Source organism: Somniosus microcephalus, chromosome 7, assembly GCF_052327205.1.
Source record: "Somniosus microcephalus isolate GS21.2 chromosome 7, FLI_Smic_1.0, whole genome shotgun sequence".
Taxonomy (NCBI): Eukaryota; Metazoa; Chordata; class Chondrichthyes; order Squaliformes; family Somniosidae; genus Somniosus; species Somniosus microcephalus.
In genome coordinates this window covers 117,519,616-117,540,904 of record NC_140993.1, presented here as the reverse complement: position 1 = coordinate 117,540,904, position 21,289 = coordinate 117,519,616, and positions in this window count along the sequence as shown.

Here is a 21,289-nt window from a genome sequence, read left to right as displayed (position 1 = left end):
CAGTGTATTTTAACGTAAGTGGCAATATTCATTAAATCAAAAGCAAAACACTGGATGCTGAAAATCTGAAATAAAAACAGAAAATGCAGTTGGGCAGAGACAGCACTGAAGCCCTTATCCATGCTTTCACACAAACTCAGGAACCCGGTGGAGATGGCAGACACCAAAGTCTGAACGGCAGTAGTCGGAGCTTCCATCGAAGCTGTCACTACAGGCTCTGCTACTGAGGACATCCCTGCAGTGTACATAGCGATGCAAGGTTGACTGCATTGCCTCAATGCCATGCATAATAACCCTACACAAGTTGGAAGTGGATGACTCCACACTGTCCGCCATGGTGTGGCTGGCTCCCTGGCAGGTCATCCAATGCAGTGAACAATTGCTGGTGCACACCTATCAGTCTTACTTTAAAGTCCTCATCTGTGCCCTCTACAGCAGAGCTAGGAGGAGAGGTCATTCTCTGGTGAGCTGTGTCCTGTGCCATCCTTTCCCTCTGCTCTCGCTCCTACATAGGGTGTTGATTCCTGAGTCAGTGCTTACAAGGATTAAAAAGAGTGATGGGTGCTTCTTCAGGAGGCTGCCCTCCTCTTCCTCTGCTACATAGACATGATTTTGGCCTCATCCAACATCCACATACATGCCTTTCTATTGGAATCACTGGGTTGAGAACAAGAATGGAAATGCTGGGTGATTTCCTCCCACCACCAGCACTAAATTAAAAAAAAATAACCTCACAGGTATGTAGAATATAGTCTTCCATCCATGTATTTTCTGGAAATTTACCTGAATATATAGTCACAATCTATGAATTGTAGCTTAAGGGTTTAAAAAAGCTGGGTGAATATCTAGTTAAAAATAGGATTGAAGGTTAGAGGGATAAATATAAATACAGATGATCAAGTGCTCTATTGAGTTTAATGGCTCCTTCACTGTTGAAAACATGGAAATATCAACTATGCAATGTAACTGGTCAGAGCTGAATAATGTAGATTGTTCTGTCAGGATAATATCATGAACCTGCACTATATTATTTTAGGGGTCTGGGAGAAACTGCACAGTTTCATCTTATCAAAGGTTTAACTTATGCAGTTATCCACCTCTCAAAATTGAGTAGATAGGGGAGAGTATATTCGGGTGACCATATTAAACCGAATCCGGGGACACAGGGTGGGAGTACAGCAAAGTAGCCAGGATTGAAAATGTAGGTTGCATGCAGAGTGGATGTTTCCCCTCATGGGGGAATCTAGAACTAGGGGGCATAATTTCAGAATAAGGGGGCACCCATTTAAAATGGAAATGAGGAATTTCTTCTCTGAGGGTCGTGAATCTTTGGAATTCTCTTCCCCAGAGAGCTGTGGAGGCTGGGTCATTGAATATATTTAAGGTGGAGATAGACAGATTTTTGAATGGTAAGGGAGTCAAGGTTTATGGGGAGCGGGCAGGGAAGTGGAGTTGAGGCCAAGATCAGATCAGCCATAATCTTATTGAATGGCGGAGCAGGCTCGAGGGGCCAAATGCCCTACTCCTGTTCCTACATCTTACGTTCTTATTTAAAAACTTTTGACAGCCTATATTTTAACAGTTGCACATACACACTACAAATGCAGAACAAATGTGCATATAATTACCACAGCTGTGACATCACGCTATTGAAGCGCATGCAGACACGGTTTATAAATAATACAATAACACTCAGGAAGGTCAGTTTTTCGTACCCACTGTCTACACTGCTGCAGGCTCTTGCTGACACTTGTCCTTCTGTCTCTGCTGCACTCAAACATCGCCGACCGTTTTATTTCCAAAAATAAACGTCATATATTAACGGAATCATTGGGCATAACCGTCACTGACCAACCAATCGGCTTCAGAATTGCAACATTTCAAAGGGTGGGGGGGGGTGGGTATATGACGAAATCAGAAGCTTGACGACCAATCGACTCGCGAACGTCTGCAATTCAAACTGGTACATCCTGTGAGGGGGGGAAATGGGGGCTTGGTTATCGAGTGAGGCTGGGTTGGGAGCGCAGCTGAATTCACTGGTAGCGCGTGCCCACCCCTCGGCGCTCAATTGACGGGGATGCTAACCAATTCACCAGCCCCTTGCACCGCTGAGCCCGCCTCAGGGCTGGCCTCTCGACCAGTCAGCTCTCTTCTTTTTTCTTCTTAGGCAGTCCCTCGGAACCGAGGATGACTTGCTTCCACATTAAAAATGAGCTCGCATGTGGCTGATTAGTCCAATCCGGGACCTACAGTCTCTGTCACAGGTGGGGCAGACGGTGGTTGAAGGGGCGGGTGGGTGGGGTGCTTAGGCTGACGTGCGCTCCTTGCGCTTGGCTTCCGCTTGCTCCCGGCGAAGAGACTCGAGTTCGGCGCCTGCCCGGATGCTTCTCCTCCACTTTGTGCGGTCTTGGGCCAGGGATTCCCAGGTGTCGGTGGGGATGTTACACTTTTTCAAGGAGGCTTTGAGGGTGTCCTTGAAGTGTTTCCTCTGCCCACCTGGGGCTCTCTTGCCGTGCCGGAGCTCCGAGTAGAGCGCTTGTTTTGGGAGTCTCGTATCGGGCATGCGGACAATGTGACCCGTCCATCGGAGCTGATTGAGTGTGGTCAGAGCTTCGATGCTGGGGATGTTGGCCTGAGCAAGAACACTGACGTTGGTGCGCCTATCCTGCCAATGGATTTGCAGGATCTTGCGGAGGCAGTGTTGGTGGTACCTCTCCAGTGCTTTGAGGTGCCTGCGGTACATGGTCCATGTCTCTGAGGCGTACAGCAGGGCAGGTATCACTGCTGCCCTGTAGACCACGAGCTTAGTGCCGGGTTTGAGGTCCTGGTCTTCAAACACTCTCTTCCTCAGGCGAACGAAGGTTGCACTGGCACACTGAAGGCGGTGTTGGACTTAGTCGTCAACATCTGCCCTTGTTGACAGTAGGCTCCCAAGGTATGGAAAGTGGTCCACGTTGTCCAAGGCCTTGTCGTGGATTTTGATAATCGGGGGGCAGTACTGTGTGGCGGGGGCAGGTTGGTAGAGGACCTTTGTCTTACGGATGTTTAGTGTATCTCGTATGCTTCAGTGAAGGTGTTTACGATGGTTTGGAGTTCGACCTCCGAGTGAGCGCAGACGCAATCACTGTGAGAGTGATTGACAGGGAGCGCCCGGGAAGGAAACGTGTGATCAAGTTAGGGTGAACAGTACAGTATATATATGTGTTGTACATCATATTCCAACACAAGAAATTAAAAGTTAGGGTATTCAGGGACGAGTTTTATGAACCTGGGTCTCTTCCAGGGATATTGTTTGCCCGGGGACACACTACCTCATCCGGGGACTGTCCCTGGAAAACGGGGACATATGGTCACCCTCGTCTGTATGAGCCAACTTGTACTGCGTCTGTAGAAGGAACGAATAGATGGACCAAAACCATTTTGTTCCATATTCTTGTGCTCTTCTGATTTGGTTATACTGAAAAACAATTCTAATACTTTTTGATTTACCTAATTTATGGATTCTTGCTGTTCATTGTAAGATATATATTAAGTAAAAATAAAAACACAAAATCCTGGAAATACGCAGCAGATTCAGCAGCAACCTGGCACATCATTGGTGAATTCTTCCCCCGCACTGAGACCACAGCACCTGAATAACATCACACCATGTTCTCTACCCAAACTGCTACGATGGTGGTATGGTAGTCGTATTGAGATCCCACCTTAGCCTTTTCCTCTATTCCTCTGGCTTCTGCTCTTTTGAACACCTCACCGTCTATTGCTCTCCCACCTCTCCTTTAAGATGCTCATTATCTATTATCACCTTAAGCACCCTCCTCGTCAAATTCTTCTCCCTCCAGTCTGGCTTTGCACTGAGCAACTTGACATCCTCAAAGGGTTTGGTCTTGAATTCAGCCTCCCATTCCTCCACTGACTTCCTTGCTCTGCTTGTCCATTTCAATCTGACGTTGCATGTCGGCTCCTCCCCTCCCACAGCCATGGCCATTCCTTTGATCATGTCATGATACATGGTCTTGATGCTCTCTAAGTTATATGATCTTCAGTATTTTTCATTGTTCCAGGCATCTAAATTGCAACGTACAACATGGTGAGCATAGCCATTCCTTGCTGATTTTGAACATGCTAGATGCTTCAGATAAGGAAGAGTTCGTGGAGGGCCATCAAATGGAAGTACAACAACATCTGAAATGTTGTGTCTGCACCTGTCACAACCCTTCAACATGTTAGGAAACATGTGCTGCCTCCACTTCACACAAAAGTCTGAGAGTAGTACCATCTTCTACATGATGGCATGCAGACAACATCTGGAATAGGGACAGCTCTTCCCTTAGATATGAAGCCACAAACCTTTTACTCTACCAGAGCCTTTCAAGCCACCCCAAGGATATGCAATTTGCTGTGCAAACCTGCATCAAGGAAGTGACAGATTTGTGTTTACAAGGTGAAACACCGTCATCACCAGCATATGTGCTCTTTGCACAGGATACTAAACTTGTAATGAGAGACTGCCACAATCATTTTGTTGACAAGTGATTGGCCTTATCATACTGAGTGACAGACTATCTGGAAGTACAGTACCCTTAATGTCTGACTAATGGGGATACGTTTCTCAAAAAGGTGAGCTACCATCCAACCAAGGAACATTGCAATTAAATGTGCAGAAGCTTCTGGTGTCTAAAGTCTATAAAGTAAAGGCATGGCAGGGCAGCTCAGTCCCATGGAATGTACATCCTGTGCCATGTGGACAACCACATATGTGCAAAAAGTGTCGCCAGCTACAGTAGCTCGAGCTCCGGGTTTCTGAGCTTGAGCGGCAGCTGGAGTTACTGCAGTGCATCCGCGAGGCTGAGAGCTTCGTGGATAGCATGTTTCAGGAGGTGGTTACCCCGCAGCTGAAGAGTGTGCGGGCAGAGAGGAAATGGGTGACTGCTGGAGAGGAGGACCAGGCAGGTGCAGCAGGAATCCCGAGCGCATCTCGCTCGCTAACCAGTTTTCAGCTCTGAATACTGGTGGGGGCAATGGTTCCTCTGGGGAATGCAGCCAGAGCCAAGTCCATGGCGCCATGGGTGGCTCAGCTGCACAGGGAGGGAGGAGGAAGAGCAATAGACATAGGGGACTCGATAGGGGAGCAGACAAGCGTTTCTGCGGCCGCAGACATGACTCTAGGATGGTATGTTGCCTCCCTGGTGCCAGGTTCAAGGATGTCACTGAGTGACTGCAGGGCATTCTGAGGGGGGAGGGTGAACAGCCAGAGATCGTGGTCCATATCGGTACCAATGACATAGGTAGAAACAGGGATGAGGTCCTGCAGGCAGATTTTAGGGAGCTACGAAAGAGATTAAAAAGCCAGACCTCAAAGGTAGTACTCTCCGGATTACTCCCGGTGCCATGTGCTAGTGAGTACAGAAATAGGAGGACAGTGCAGATGAACGCGTGGCTGGAGAGATGGTGCAGGAGGGAGGGCTTTAGATTCCTGAGGCATTGGAACCGTTTCTGGGGGAGGTGGGACCTGTACAAGCCGGATGGGTTGCACCTCAACAGGACAAAGATGGACCGGAAATAAAGGTTCTATATAGGGAGAAGGCCGGTTTTAATATGATAAGGCAGGATCTGGCCAAAGTGGACTGGGATCAGCTACTTGTAGGAAAATCCACATCAGAGCAGTGGGAGTCATTCAGAAAGGAAATAGAGAGAGTACAGCGCCAATATGTTCCTGTAAAGGTTAAGGGTGGGACCAACAAGCCCAGGGAACCCTGGATGTCAAGGGATATACAAGAATGGATTAGGAAAAAAAGGGAGGCTTTTGGCAGATACAAAGGACTAAAAACAGTGGAAGCCCTAGGAGAGTATAGAAAGTGCAGGGGGGTACTTAAAAAAGAAATTAGGAGAGCGAAGAGGGGGCATAAAAAAACACTGGCGGGCAAAATAAAGGAAAATCCCAAGGTATTTTATAAGTATATTAAGGGCAAGAGGATAACCAGGGAAAGAGTAGGGCCCATTAGGGACCAAAGTGGCAATCTGAAGATGTAGGTGACGTTTTAAATGAATATTTTGCATCTGTGTTCACTATGGAGAAGGTCGATGTAGGCATAGAAATCAGGCAGGGGGATTGTGATATACTTGAACAAATTAGCATTGAGAGGGAGGAGGTACGAGCGGCTTTAGTGGCTTAAAAGTGGATAAATCCACAAGCCCAGACGAGATGTATCCCAGGCTGCTGTGTGAGGCAAGGGAGGAGATTGCAGGGGCTCTGACACAAATTTTCAGAAACTCTCTGGCCACAGGGGAGGTGCCAAAAGACTGGAGGACAGCTAACGTAGTATCATTATTCAAGAAGGGTAGTAGGGATAAACCAGGGAATTACAGGTCAGTGAGCCTAACATCAGTGGTAGGGAAATTATTGGAAAAAATTCTGAGGGACAGAATTAGTCTCCACATGGCTTTGTCAGGGGGAGATCACGTCTAACCAATTTGATTGAATTTTTCGAGGGGGTGACTAGGTGTGTGGATGATGGTAGTGCAGTTGATGTAGTCTACATGGACTTCAGTAAGGCTTTTGACAAAGTCCCGCATGGGAGACTGGTCAAGAAGGTAAGAGCCCATGGGATCCAAGTAAATTTGGCACATTGGATCCAAAATTGGCTTAGTGGCAGGAGGCAGAGGGTGATGGTCGAAGGTTGTTTTTGTGACTGGAAGCCTGTGTCCAGTGGTGTACCGCAGGGATCGGTGCTGGGTCCCTTGCTGTTTGTAATGTACATTAATGATTTAGATATGAATGTAGGAGGTATGATCAGTAAGTTTGCAGATGACATGAAAATTGGTGGAGTGGTAAATAGCGAGGAGGGAAGCCTCAGGCTACAGGACGATATAGACGGGTTGGTCAGATGGGCAGGACAGTGGCAAATGGAATTTAACCCTGAAAAGTGTGAGGTGATGCATTTTGGGAGGACTAACAAGGCAAGGACCCTAGGAAGGACAGAGGATCAGAGGGACCTTGGTGTGCATGTCCACAGATCCCTGAAGGCAGCAGGACAGGTATATAAGGTGGTTAAGAAGGCATATGGGATACTTATATTCTATGCCTTGGCTAATGAAGGCAAGAGCAGGGAGGTTATGATGTAGCTGTACAAAATGCTAGTTAGGCCACAGCTGGAATACTGTGTGCAGTTCTGGTCGCCACCCTATAGGAAGGATGTGATTGCATTGGAGAGGTGGAGAGGAGATTCACCAGGATTTTACCTGGGCTGGAGCGTTTCAGCTATGAAGAGAGATTGGACAGGCTGGAGTTGTTTTCCTTAGAGCAGAAAAGGCTGAGGGGGGACTTGATTGTGGTGTACAAAATTATGAGGAGCATAGATAGGGTAGATAGAAAGGAACTTTTCCCCTTAGTAGAAGGGTCAATAACCAGGGGGCATAGTTTCAAGGTAAGGGGCAGAAGGTTTAGAGGGGATTTGAGGAAAAACTTTTTCACCCAGAGGGTGGTTGGAATCTGGAACTCACTGCCTGAAAGGGTGGTAGAGGCAGGAACCCTCACAACATTCAAGAAGCATTTAGATGTGCACTTGAAACGCCATAGCATACAAGGCTATGGACCAAGTGCTGGAAAATGGGATTAGAATAGATAGGGCTTGATGGCCGGCGCAGACACGATGGGCCGAAGGGCCTCTTTCTGTGCTGTATAAACTCTATGACTCTATCTACGACCGGGACCAATATCCTCGCGGAGGGGGGGGGGTTTGCTAGTGCTGTTGGGAAGGGTTTAAACTAGCTTGGCAGGGGGATGGGAACCTGAAAGTAGATTCAGAAGGGAGAGAAGCAAAGCTGTAAATGGAAGGCAGAAAATTAGTAAGTGAGTTTGGAAGGCAGAGGAAGCAAAGGCTAGAAAATAGACAACAAGGGAGTTTGGCAGTGCTAAATGATATATACTTCAACGCAAGAAGTCTAGGGAATAAAGCAGATGAGCTGAGGGCACAGATAGATATGTGGTAGTATGATATAGCTATTACTGAGTCATGGCTGAAAGAAGGGCAGGAATGGCAGCTCAACATTCCTGGTTAGGTTTTCAGATGAGATAGAGAGGGGGTAAAAAAGGAGGGAGGGGGCATTGCTGAAGGGATAATTACAAGTCCTAGCCCTTTTTGGGCTACCCCAGATCAGGCGTATTCCCCAGACGTTCACCTTCAACTAAAGTTAGAGATAGCCGAATTCTATAAGACGCTTAAATGGGTCTAAAGGTTCAGGCTATCTCTCCCTAAAGGAAATGAATGACTGAAGATGTTACCGTCCTCCGGATAGCACTTTTAATAAGTTTAACTAGACTGTAACCTTCCAGATATTATGAGGGTCCGGAATACCCCCCAGAATTCTGCAACTCCTTACAAAAGAGTGTACAGAAATTGGGTTTGCGAGTTTATACAGAAATACTCTGAGACAATTCTAAAAATATATATTTATTTAAAAGCCGACATAGTTAACAGCTGTTGAGTCAGTTGCAACATCAACAGTTCAAAAACAATTAGCTTACATTTCTTATTCTCAGAGATCCTTATTTTCAAATCTTTACTTCATTACATTTCTACATTTCTTACTTATTTCTAAATCAAATACCTTGATTGCCCGAGACTCAAAGTTAAAAACTTACAGAGCGTGCCTGTGAAGTTGAGAAACGCTCGTCCGTTCAGCGACTTCTGACTTTTCATCTGAAAAGCTCTATCTTTTATACTCTTTTTTTAGTGGTTTATTCTTTGAAGTTTCCTGCTGATGTAAGCTAATTGTCTTATTCATTCTCTCTGTTGACTTATTTCTATTCTTACTGCCATTTTAGCTGCTGCATGCATAATTATGTCTCTACCTTTAGCTGTTCCAAAAACCATCATAAAATGGCTACAACAGATTTATCTCTTTGATGTCATTCTTATCGAAGATTTTCCATTCAATTCTAAAACCACCTTAACTAGTTATTTGCAGACATTGTGACTCCGTGGTGTTCCAAGTTCAACACAAAAACAATGTAATTGCTTCATGTATCTATTGAAGTTATATCTTCAAATTGTAAATTAAAACCACTTTAACCAGGGTGTTTCATGCATTTCTAGCTATCTCAATTGGTTGCATATTTAATCATGTTTCCTGTCTTATTGATGTTACTTTTACAAAGGCACATGGTTTTTTAATATTCTGTTTCTGTTTCACGTGTTAGTTCTTAACACTTTACTTGGGTCATTGCATTGTGTTGGTACCAAACCGCAGACTTTTCAGAAGTGCCAAACTGCTATTTCAATAGGGCCTTTGTATTAGCATTAACAATCAATTCCCATTTCAAAGCTTGTGTTTACAACTTTGTTATCAAACCATCCCATCTCAGAAGCCTGTTTTCTGTTTGCAGCCTGTGTCTCCGAGGCCTTAGATTTTTAAACCCAGTATATCATGTATTAATAAATATCAGAATTCTGTTCATATTATGGTGTATCTCTTGAAATATGGCTTATTCTGTCATATTGCAATATTGATTAAAGAAACAATTACAGCTGTGAGGGGGGGATGATATCTTAGAAGGATCATCCAACGAGGCCATATGGGTTGAAGTGAAAAGCAAAAAAGGGGCAATCACACTGCTGGGAGTGTACTACAGACCCCCAAACAGTCAGAGGGGGATAGCAGAGCAAATATGTAGGCAAATTTCTGAGACGTACAAAAATAGGGCAGTAATAGTAGGGGATTTCAACTTCCCTAATATTAACTGGGATAAAATTGGTGTGAAAGGTATAGAGGGAGCAGAATTCTTAAAATGCATTCAGGAGAACTTTTTTAGCCAGTACATAGCAGCCCAACAAGAGAGGGGGCGGTTCTGGATCTAGTTTTATGGAATGAAGCTGGGCAGGTGGAAAGGGTATCAGTGGGGGAGCATATTGGTGGTTGTGATCATAATTCAGTTAGATTTAGCGTAGTTATGGAAAAGGACGAGGATAGACCAGGAATAAAAGTTCTCAATCGGGGAAAAGCTAATTTTACTAAGCTGAGATGTGATTTAGCTGAAGTGGACTGGAGACAGAAACTTGAAGGTAAATCAGTGTCAGAGCAGTGGGAGGCATTCAAGGAGGAGATAGTGAGGGTTCAGAGCAAGTATGTTCCCTTAAAGAAAAAGGGTGGGACTAACAAATCTAAAGCTCCCTGGCTGTCAAAGGGCATACAGGGAAGGATAAAGAAAAAAAGGGAAGCTTATGAGAGATACCGAGGGCTCAATATTGCAGAAACCCTGGAGGAGTATAGAACGTGTAGGGGTGAAATTAAAAGGGAAATTAAGAAAACAAAGAGAGGGCATGATAAAATATTGGCAAGTAAAATCAAGGAAAACCCAAAGATGTTTTATAAACACATTAAGAGTAAGAGGATAACTAAAGTAAGAGTAGGGCCTATTAGGGACCATAAAGGTAACCTGTGCATGGAGGCAGAAGACATGGGTATGGTTCTTAATGAATACTTTGCGTCTGTTTTTACAAAAGAGAGGGACGATGCAGAAATTGCAATCAGGGATGAGGAGTGTGAAATATTAGATGAAATAAACATAGTGAAAGAGGAAGTATTAAGGAGTTTAGCATCTTTGAAAGTGGATAAATCCCCAGGCCCGGATGAAATGTATCCCAGACTGTTAAGAGAAGTAAGAGAGGAAATAGCAGAGGCTCTGACCATCATTTTCCAATCCTCTCTGGCTACAGGTGTGGTACTGGAGGACTGCTAACGTGGTACTGTTGTTTAAAAAGGGAGAAAGGGATAGACCGAGTAATTACAGGCCAATCAGCCTAACCTTGATGGTGGAAAAATTATTGGAAAAAATTCTTTGTTACAGGATAAATCTTCATTTAGAAAGACACGGATTAATCAGAGACAGTCAGCATGGATTTGTTAAGTCCGTTCAGTCCATAAGGGTGACCCTGAGCTTCCGGTCGCCTGTCACTTTAATTCTCCACTTCATTCCCACTCTGATCTGTCTGTCCTCGGCCTAGTACATTGTTCTAATGAAGCTCAACGTAAGCTCGAGGAACAGCACCTCATCTTTCGATTGGGCACTTTACAGCCTGTCGGACTCAACATGGAGTTCAACAATTTCAGATAATAATCCCTGCCCCCATTTTTCATGCAGTATGATTTTGCCATTCCCATTTGCAACATTTTCACTGCATGTTCTTTCAATTCCTTCCTCCCCCCCTAAACCCCTCCCCCCAGTCTCTGCACCTGCTTAAAATCTGTTACATTTCCAGCTTTTTCCAGTTCTGATGAAGGGTCCCAGACCTGAAACGTTAACTCTGTTTCTCTCTCCACGGATACTGCCTGGCCTGCTGAGTATTTCTAGCATTTTCTGTTGTTATTTTGGATTTGTTAAGGGAAGGTCGTCTCTGACTAACTTGATTGAATTTTTTGAGGAGGTAACAAGGAAGGTCGATGAGGGTAGTGCGTTTGATGTAGTCTATATGGATTTTAGCAAGGTTTTTGATAAAGTCCCGCATGGCAGACTGGTCATGAAAGTGAAAGCCCATGGGATCCAAGGCAAAGTGGCAAGTTGGATCCGACCTTGGCTCAGAGGCAGGAAACAAAGGGTAATGGTCGAAGGGTGTTTTTGTGACTGGAAGGCTGTTTCCAGTGGGGTTTCGCAGGGCTCAGTATTGGGCCCTTTGCTTTTTGTGGTATATATCAATGTTTTGGACTGGAATGTAGGAAGTTTGATTAAGAAGTTTGCAGATGATACAAAAATTGGCCGTGTGGTTGATAATGAAGAAGGCGGCAGCAGGAAGATATCAATGGACTGGTCAGGTGGGCAGAACAGTGGCAAATGGAATTCAATCTGGAGAAGTGTGAGGTAATGCATTTGGGGAGGGCTAACAAGGCAAGGGAATACACAATAAATGGTAGGACACTGAGAAGTGTAGAGGGTCATAGGGACCTTGCAGTGCATGTCCACAGATCCCTGAACGTAGCAGGACAGGTAGATAAGGTGGTTAAGAAGACATACGGGATACTTGCCTTTATTAGCTAAGGCATAGAATATAAGAGCAGGGAGGTTATGCTGGAACTGTATAAAACACTAGTTAGGCCACAGCTAGAATACTGCGTGCGTTCTGGTCACCACATTACAGGAAGGATGTGATTGCACTAGAGAGGGTGCAGAGGAGTTTTATGAGGATGTTGCCTGGGCTGGGGAATTTTAGCTATGAGGAAAGATTGGATAGGCTGGGGTTATTTTCTTTGGAACAGAGGAGGCTGAGGGGAGACTTGATTGAGGTGTATAAAATTATGAGGGGCCTAGAAAAAGTGGATAGGAAGGACCTATTTCCCATAGCAGAGGGGTCGATAACCAGGGGGCATAGATTTAAAGTAATTGGTAGGAGGTTTAGAGGGTATTTGAGGAGAAATTTTTTCACCCAGATGGTGGTGGGGTCTGGAACTCATTGCCTGAAAGGGTGGTAGAGGCAGCATTTAAAAAGTACTTCATAACATTTAAAAAGTACTTGGATATGCACTTGAAGTGCCGTGACTGACAAGGCTGTGGACCAAGTGCTGGAAAGTGGGATTAGGGTGGATAGCTCTTTGTCGGCTGGCACAGACAAGATGGGCTGAATGGCCTCTGTGCTGTAAATTTCTATAATTCAGCAAAGTTCCTTTGGAGCAAGAAAACCCAAGGTTTCCACGCGTGAAATGTTGTTGTCCCTAAGAACTTTTGACACATAAAATTTTCATAGATGGATTTGGCACAATACCCCCTGGGGCCTTCATTTGATGGCTTGGTACTTGATACCAGCGTAATCGTGCAAGTGGATATCGTATTAGTATCTGGAAATGCTTTCCCTTCAAACGCTTACAATGCTAAATGGAAAAAAGTTTGTTGGTTGGAGCTGAGGTAATAAGTTCAGATGTTTGTGATGTGATAAACTCATGCTTACAGGGCTTGACAGGGTAGATGCAGGGAGGATGTTTCCCCTGGCTGGGGAGTCTAGAACCAGGGGTCACAGTCTCAGAATAAGGGACTGAGATGAGGAGACATTTCTTCACTCAGAGGGTGGTGAATCTTTGGAATTCTCTACCCCAGAGGGCTGTGGAGGCTCAGTTATTGAGTATATTCAAGACAGAGATCAATAGATTTTTGAATATTAAGGGAATCAAAGGATATGGGGATAGTGCAGGAAAGTGGAGATGAGGTAAAAGATCAGCCATGATCTTACTGAATGGCGGAGCAGGCTCGAAGGGCCAAATGGCCTACTTCTGCTCCTATTTCTTATGTTCTTATGCTATTCTCTATGTACAATTGTCACTCTCTCAGGATCTACCACTGCATCCTATCACATGAATAGTGGGAGAATTCAGTTTGAAAACACAACTGTATTCAGATATATTAAAGACACTTGTAAATTTAATTCTATCTTGGGATCTTAACATTATTCTTCACAAGCTCTGAGCTAACCCATTTGAATCCATAGTTTTATGTGGGTGTAGGTGTTTACATTAGAAACTATGTTTGCTTTTGTCAGAGGTGACCACATTTACAAATAATTAATTGGTTGTAAAACATTTTGGGACATCCTGTGGACATGATAAAGTTCTACATATTAACTAATTTCCATTGCGCAGTAGTGCCATTTATGCTCCGGTGGTTAATCCACCGATATTTTTATGCAGATAACAGTTCACAGAAAACATCTTAAATTTTTTGCCTAAAATTAATTCCAGGAAATCATATTACTTAAGTTTTACCTGTCAGCTGCATCCTCTCTGAGTGAAAGTATCTGTGACTGACGTTTCTGGAGCATTGGCTTTCTATAGTGAAAGAACCAGGAATATCTATTTATTAATAACAAATTAGGAAAAACAATTACTAAGCAGCACACAGTAAATGTATTTCTTCATTCTTTATCTGGTTGTAAACCAGGCACGGTAAAGGGCTCATCCTGTGACCATCCATGGGCTGAAATGCAAAGAACTGCATTTCCTACTTACAAAAAAGATGGCCACATGGAGTAAAATATCTGTTTTTACAAAGGATTATTTATTGCTTGGTTTTAGCAGCTCAAGATAATGATTGCCCCTGTGTTCCAAATTGTCATAGAGTTACCTATTTCCCTGTACCATATCTCTCTGGAACTATTCATATATGTGAAGGTTGAACAAATGAAAATGTTAGCTTATCTATGTTTGGTGTGGTTTTCTTCATTCTTTGAATGTAATTCAACTTCCATGTAGAAAGCTTCTGCCCTCCTGTCCATTGGTTTCTTTTTCTGACCTGGAGTGTTTAGAACTTGCAATTTTGTGTGTAAGCATTTCTTGCCTTGTTGCATTAACCTCAGTTCTCCTTCAAATAAATGAGGCTCAATACTTGATTAAGGCCTTGTATGCAGTGCTGGATGGGGGGAGTCGGTTGGATGGGAGTGTGGGTAGGGGGCAGAACTGCATGGATACAGTGAGTACGTCATCGTTTCAAGAGGCAGTATCTCGGCAGTCTTCCCTTGTTTGATTGACGATAGCCTGCTTTTTTGTATCTGCAGCTTTAGTTATGTTTACAGAATGAGGAATATTTTCCATTGACAGCATTAACTTCTATGCTTATGAATATAAGCAAATGTGTATTAAAATATTCAAAATGTAAATATTTTTAGTGACTTTAATACTCCAGTGAGTGGGAGTAACATCAAAATTTACAGATTCCAAATGTTACATTAACATTGTTTATAGAACAATACTTGGCACCAGAGTTGCACGCATAAGCAATTAAAGTACATGGAAAATAGATGTATCACAATATATTTAGCAAGTCATAAATCATAATACATTGACTGCAACTGTAGAAATCTACAACTGATCCAAGTTTGTAAATTAACACAACTACATGAGGGCTGTTTTCTAAATCGTGAAAGGGCCAATTGTAATCTTTGTCCTTATGGAGTTTTAAAGCTCAGCAGTAAGTGGGCTCTGGAAACCAGCACCACCACCCCACCCCCCCGCCAATCTAATTGGTAGATCTGTGTCCACCCACTGAGTCCTTTTTTATATAGCATAAGTGTGGTATCTTGAGCGGGCCATTGATGGAGACAGACACAGGTTAACTTCATAACATAGTTTAATCAACTCTTGCACATAAAAGCTTCTGCCATGAGGCAGCCAAAACAAAGAGTACAACAGTACAGATCAGACTTAACTCAGGAGAGCAATTGCCACAGCACCACCTGGTGGATCAGGTTACACATAACCTCCCAGGTTACTACACTCCTCCCCCCTTAAGATTGCCGTATGCAATTCTTAAACAATAACCCTTACTAGGTACTACGTTTTAACTAACCAGTATGCTCTAACCACGGTTAACCCCTGACTAATTTAACAGATTTGTATAAGTCTTTCTGGTTGTTTGCGAATCCTTTGTGAACATCTTAATTCCACTTGTGGTGGATTCTCAGATTCATTCGCACTTGAGATTGGAGTAGTCTCTGATGTTGGTTTTACTCTGTCCCGCTGTGGCCTGGCAGTACCAGTGTCCACTGGCACCTTATAAGCCATGCTGGGTCCTGGAACAGCCTCCTCTACTGCCCTTTGTTCCATCTGAGGCAGTTCCCCCTGCTGCCGGCTGAAAAGCTGATCCACATGCCGACGAACCCCTCGACCATCCCCTAGTAACACGGAGTACAACACAGGTCCTGTAATGTCCTGGATTAGTCCTGGTATCCATTTAGGTCCATAACCGAAGTCCCGGGTGTACACAGAGTCCCCTATGGCGAAATGGCGAGCTTTAGTATGTTTGTCATGGTACGATTTTTGGTTTGTTTGTTTTGTCTCAACCTTGCTTTTGAGATCTGGGTGTATCAGGTCTAACGTGCACCGCAACTTTCTCCCCATCATCAACTCAGCTGGAGAAAGCCCCGTGGTAGCTTGGGGTGTTATACGATAACTAAACAAGGCTCTATTGAGCTTGGTCTCCAGGGTGTCACCTGAGCTCTTCCTCATGAGCTCCTTAAAAGTCTGCACGGCTCGCTCGGCTAACCCATTTGAGGCTGGGTGATATGGAGCCGAGGTGACATGTGTGATTCCATTCCTTACCATGAATTCTTTGCTCCCTTCACTAACAAAACACTGTGCATTGTCGGATACAATCATTTCTGGAATACCATGCGTGCTGAAGCTGTTCCTGAGACAATTCAGTGTGGCATCAGTCATTGCAGATCTCACTGGATAAACGTCGATCCACTTTGAGTGAGCGTCTACCAGCACCAAAAACATTTTGCCCCTAAAAGGTCCCGCATAGTCTATGTGAATTCTCCTCCAGGGTTTGCTGGGCCACTCCCAGGGATGGAGTGATGCCCCGGCAGGTGCTTTCCTCTGTTCCTGACATATAGTGCATGACTTTACCTTTGACTTAATTGCAGCATCCAAGTTAGGCCACCACAGGTAGCTCCTAGCCAGTCCTTTCATTCTAGTCATTCCTGGGTGCGATTGATGCAACTGTTCCATCAAAGTAGCGCATCCCCGCTCTGGGACTATGATGCGTGCTCCCCATAGCACACATCCATCTTGGACACTGAGCTCGTGCTGTCTCTGTCTGTACGGCGCGAACTCCGGTCCCTCACGGTGATCTGGTCAGCCTTTTAGCACATACTCACGGACCCTTGACAGAACGGGGTCCTTGGCTGTCCAGCCCTGGATTTGCGCTGAAGTCATCAGGGGACTGATCTCCTGATCCAGCATCAGGACGTGCTCCTCAGGGGAAGTACTGCAAAGAGATTTTGAGAGGGGCAGGCGGCTGAGAGCATCCGCGTTCCTGTTTTCCTTGCCGGCTCTGTACGTGATCACATATTCATAGGCTCTTAGTATTACTACCCATCTCATTATTCTCTGTGATGCCATTTGAGGCACCGCTTTCATCTCATTCAGTAAGCTAATAAGAGGCTTGTGGTCAGTACTGATTACAAACTTCCTCCCATATATGTACTTATGGAATTTCTTTACTCCAAATATAATGGCCAACCTCTCTTTATCAAGTTGTGAATAGTTCTTTTCCGCAGCTGTGAGCGTGCGTGAAACAAACCCAATGGGTCTTTCTGGCATGCGGTGGGCCAACACTGCCCCCACTCCATAGGGTGATGTGTCGCAGGACATTATCAGCTCCTTCTTCTCGTCATAATGCACTAACACCCTGCTGGACTGAAGTAGCTCCTTTGACTGCTGAAACGCTTTCGCTTGCTCTGGCCCCCAATGCCATGGCTCCTCCTTTCTCAGCAGTTTGTGCAGGGGTGCCAACAGCATCGATAAGTTTGGAAGAAACCGGTTATAATAATTCAGGACCCCTAGATAGGCTTTCAGTTCAGTCACTGAGGTGGGTGCAGGTGCATCCTGCGCTGCCCGCACTTTCCCTGGTAATGGATGGAGGCCTGTGGCATCCACCCGATGTCCCAGGAATGTAACTTCCTTCTCCATGAAACTACACTTACTCCGTTTCAGGCGTAGCCCCGCCTCTTCCAGCTGCTGTAGCACTTTGTCCAGTGTTTTTAAGTGATCCTGATCGTCACTTCCTGTTAGCAGAATATCATCTAAGTACACGGCCACCTTTGGAATGCCCTGCAGAATGCCCTCCATAGTCCGTTGGAATATTGCTGGGCTAGAACTGACACCAAATGGTAACCTGGCATACGTGAACAGCCCCTTGTGCGTGTTCACCGTGACAAACATTTTTGATTCTTCATCTAGCAATATCTGCTGATACGCATGACTCATGTCCAGTTTGCTGAATCTTTGTCCCCCAGCGAGCGATGTTAACATGTCCTCCATTCTCGGCATGGGGTACTGTTCCAGTGATGATACTCTGTTCACTGTTAACTTATAGTCACCACACACCCTTATGTTACCGTCGGGCTTCAATACCGGGACTATTGGTGCCGCCCAGTCTGAAAATTTCACTGGTTCTATTACTTTGTCCTTTAGCAGGCGATCTAGTTCCGCCTCCACCTTGGTTTTCATTGCAAAAGGTACCGACCTTGGTTTAAAGAAACGAGGCGTGGCATCACTGGCTACATGAATCTTGGCTGTGGCTCCCCTTAAGGTGCCCAGTTCGTCCTTGAACACTAACTCATGCTTCATCAGCACTTCTTGCAGTGCCTCTGTACTGTCCTCCATTTTATTCATTGCCTGCCAGTCCACACTCAACTCACTGATCCACCCTCGCCCTAACAGGTTTGGCCCTGACCCTGCTACCACTACCACCGTAAGCTCTTTGGTGACTCCTTTGTGTTCCACTTGTACTTCGGCCGCCCCCAAAATGTCCACCTTCTGTCCTGTGTAGGTTTTGAGACTAATGGGGCATGTACCTAGCTCTGGTACTTTTGCTTCCCCCCATAGCTTGGCGTACTCAGTCTGCGACATTATGGTTACACTACATCCGGTGTCAATCTCAAACTTTACTTGACCTCCGTTCACTATCAAATACTGAGTGAGAGGGGGTACGTTGGGCCTTGAAGTGTCTATACTGTATATAGTGAAAACCTCCTCACTAGACTCACTAGACTCTTCCTCTTGTATGTAATTTGCCCGCTTTGTGTACTTCTCCCTCCCCCCTTTAGCATGCTTTGCCCCTTTAGCACTGCTTCTCTCACTCACTGCCCTTTTACAGACTTTCTTTAAGTGCCCTATTTTTCCACAATTGTGGCACTTTGCCTTTGCAAACCTGCAGTCCTTTGCATAATGGCTCGTCCCGCCACATCGGTAGCAATCCCCAACCCCGACTGGTGGACTTTTCGCGCCAGCTTCCATCTTGAAAACAGCTCCTCCCACTGGTTTACTCCATTTCTCCTTGCTCATACTGTTTAAGTCCTTAATGTCCTTGTTAGTCATCTCCATGGCTTGTGCTTTTTTAAGTGCCGTCTCAAACGTTAATCCTTCTTCTGACAGCAACCTTTGCTGTATACTGTCGTCGTTAACTCCGCATACTAGTCTGTCCCTTAACATGACTGTGAGCGTATTTCCAAAATTACAGTCCTGTGCGAGCTTCCGAAGCTCCTCCACATACTCAGTAACGCTTTCTTCCGGCCTCCTAATCCTCGAATTGAATTTCCATCTCTGCACTATTTCACTAGGTTTCGGATTCTTTAGTAGACTCACCAACTCGTCGAAAGATTTTTCTCCTGGCCGCTCCGGGCTCAGCAGATTCCTCATCCGTGTATAGGTTTGCGCTCCCACACAACTCAGTAAAATGGCCCTTTTCTTTTCAGCACTGTCCACCTCGTTTGCCATAAAGAAATGGCTCAGTATTTCAATATACTCCTCCCAAGACTGCGACTTGCTGTCAAAAGGTGCCACGGAGCCTACCGTTCCTGCCATCCTTGGAGTCCGGTCACTTCAGCCAAAAAATCAAACTCCGTTTCGACTCCCGCGGCCTAGCCTCGTGCTTTTCTGACTAGTTTGCTAACCAACCCGAGCACCTCTTCCGAATACTCCAAAATTTTTCCGTCCTTTATTCTCGTCGCCATATGTGGTATCTTGAGCGAGCCATAGATGGAGACAGACACAGGTTAACTTCATAACATAGTTTAATCAACTCTTGCACATAAAAGCTTCTGCCATGAGGCAGCCAAAACAAAGAGTACAACAGTACAGATCAGACTTAACTCAGGAGAGCAATTGCCACAGCACCACCTGGTGGATCAGGTTACACATAACCTCCCAGGTTACTACAATAAGTGTCAAACTATTGTAACCCTGGAAAGAAATATTGCTTTTTAATCTTCTGTCCAATGCATTTTTAACTCTAATCATGTGTCCCCAAATTTTACTGGAAAGTAATGCATGAAAATTTGACTTCACATGAAAAGGTCCTTCCGATCCGGCTGATGGTTTACTTTTTCCTATCTCTTGAAAATGTGAATGGTTGAAAGTAGAAAATCCAGGCCAGCTGTAAACAACAAAAGTGAATGCAACAGGATTACAGGAAAGTTGATGAGACATTTATTGCATGTGAATGAACAAACAACAGTTTATAGGAAATTATAATTTTATGTATGAATAACAGTTGTCAAAATATAATTATTTTTGTTTTATGTACCTGCTCAGTGCATTATTTGGAACACTTTTTGATGTTTAGTATAACTTGTGAAAACCATTAACGCAGTACAGTTAACATTTAAGCACCTATGATTATATAAGTCCCAAACTCACACTCTTATTTGTTTTATATATGTGCAATACTAAACATGACTGAAGAATCCTCACATATGAGAAAATAGTTTTCATTACCTTCTGCTAATTTATGCCAAGAATTTTAAGTGACCTTAGTGGGCAACAGAACAGACTGTTGGCTGTCTACATATGTCTTAAATAAATTTAGCTTAAGAATGAATGCTAACAGCAGATCTTGGGTTATTACTGCATTAATATAACTCACAACCAACCATGGTTAAAATGGGTATTTTAGGTACATTTTGATGAAACTCTACATTATTGTATCAACATTTATACATTTGAATACAGCCCATATTATAAAATAAAGTGGAATAATCAAACATTCAAATTCTATGCCAAAATGGGTTACTGAAGTTTGAGTTTCATTTTGTTAAGCATTTCATTTAACACATAGCCCCGTATTTTCCGATGCCTACGGGTGTGTATGCGCTGTGTACACACCCGTAGGGACATTGGAAATGCTGGTTTCAAGCATGCGAAGCACATGCGCTGAAAACCGGCATTTCTGATTTATCAAGGATCCTCTTGACAGATGGGACGCATGCCCTGCGGGCAGAGAGTCCGCTTTCTGCAGAACCTCCACCTACAGAAAACCCTTAGAAATCTTACGCCTAGTAAAAGCATAAGGCCTGCTTTTACCAGCATAAGAGTTGAAACAAGTAAAAAAAAAAAAAATTTTTTCACTCATTTATAATTTAAAAATACTTTTTAAAAAAAGGTAACAGCCCCCTAAAAAAATGTAATTGTTTTTTTCAAAAAATTAAATTTTTGTTTAAAATATTTAATTTAATGTAATTTTAACTCATTTTTAAAATGTGATTTAAAAAAATGTATTTAATGTTTTAGTGTCTTTTTGGGGGGATCTCCATTCATATATTTGACAGGTCTATCTGTCAAAAGTATGAAGGGAGATTCCCTTCTCTCATTGGCTCGCCTGACCCACTTGATCTCAGGGACGCTTGCAAACTGCATGCGCTCCTGGGATACGTGGGCCCTGCACATTTCGACTGTGGAGAGGCCCAGCATCGGAAGTCCGGACATCGGGAGCCCTCAGGTAAGTGCGTAGATTTTTTTCCGATAGGAG